Source organism: Peromyscus eremicus, chromosome 19, assembly GCF_949786415.1.
Source record: "Peromyscus eremicus chromosome 19, PerEre_H2_v1, whole genome shotgun sequence".
NCBI lineage: Eukaryota > Metazoa > Chordata > Mammalia > Rodentia > Cricetidae > Peromyscus > Peromyscus eremicus.
In genome coordinates this window covers 34,638,783-34,640,229 of record NC_081435.1, presented here as the reverse complement: position 1 = coordinate 34,640,229, position 1,447 = coordinate 34,638,783, and the positions used below count along the sequence as shown (strand labels likewise).

At 43.6% G+C, this 1,447-nt stretch overlaps 1 pseudogene; it reads left to right on the top strand.

Moving 5' to 3' along the window:
• The first annotated feature begins 262 nt into the window (after positions 1-262).
• LOC131896000 (small ribosomal subunit protein eS6-like) lies at positions 263-1,010 on the top strand (annotated as a pseudogene).
• The last annotated feature ends 437 nt before the right edge of the window (positions 1,011-1,447 follow it).

The window sequence follows — 1,447 nt, the reverse complement described above, 5'->3', positions numbered from 1 at the left end:
TGAAGACTTTTCAATATGAGTGCTTTGGGGCCACCCATCTCTGTAAGTAAGCCCAACAAACTTATTGGCTCCCCAGGGCGAACTTCGGTGGAATGGAACTTTGGCTTGTCACTGGAACCTTAGAAGCAAGGGGTAGATATTGCTTAGTGTCCCTCAGGGAGAAAATTCATGCAATAACTTGTTGTTGTTGTAGTTTAAAAACAAGTTAGAGAAGTTTGTCACCCCTTTTCGTGGTGCCTTCTAGGTGGTAGGCCATGTCAAGATGAAGCTGAATATCTCCTCTGCAGCCAGCAGCTGTCAGAAACTCATTGGAGGGCATGACGATGGCAAGCTTCGTACTTTCTATGAGGCAGAAATGGCTGCAGAAGAAGCAGCTCTGGGTGAAGGGTAGCCCAGTTATGTGGTCCGAGTCAGTGGTGGCTATGACAGACAAGTGTTTCCCATGGAGCTAGGTGTCTTGACCTGTGGCAGAGCATGGCTTTTGTTTTGTAATGGGTATTTTTATTATAGACCAAGGATAGCTGGAGAGAAGAAGCGAAAGTCTGTTCAGGATGCATTGTGGATGTCAATTTGAGTATTCTCAACTTGGTTATTGTTAAAAAAAATTAGAGAAGTATATCCCTGGACTGCCAGACTCTCCTGTGCCTCAGTGGTCCCAAAAGAGCTGGCAGAATTAGGAAACTTTTCACTCTCTCTAAAGAAGATGATGTCTGCCAATATGTTGTAAGACAGCTCTTAAGGACAGTAAGAAGCTCAGGACCAAAGCACCCAAAATTCAATGTGGTTTTTTTTTTTTTTTTTAAATCTTTCCATGTCCTGTAACACAGTATCAAGGTATTGCTCTGAAGAAATGCACTAAGGAGAATATGGAGGAGGCTGTAGAATATACTAAACTTTTAGCCAAGAGGATGAGGAAAGTCAAAGAAAAACTCCAGGAACAGATCGCCAGGAGATGTAGGCAGTCCTCACTGAGAGCTTCTAATTCCAAGTCTGAGCCCAGTCAGAAATAAGTCTTCAAGAGTAGCGAATGAGCAGACCTGGAAACACAAGTTTGATAATATAAAAATACAAAGGCCCTAATGATGCTGAGGCAATAGAAGATGTAGAAGGGAGAAGGAAGTAAGCACCCTCATCTTCAAAGTGAGGCTCAGAAGGGAGAAGGAAGTAAGCACCCTCATCTTCAAAGTGAGGCTCAAGGGCTATAGTGTAAGTTGATGAAGTGATAATCAAATTTTAGATACTGTCTTACATATTCTATCTATCTAATGACAGGCCAGCATTGGGGGTGGAGAGATGGCTAGGGTTGAAGAGAACTGGCTGGTCTTTCAGAAGACCTCGGTTTGGTTCCCAGCACCCATGGTAGCTCACAACTGTCTGTAACTCCAGTTCTGGGGGACAACAACTACCCTCTGTGGCTATCAGGTGTGCATGTGTTGCATATACATAC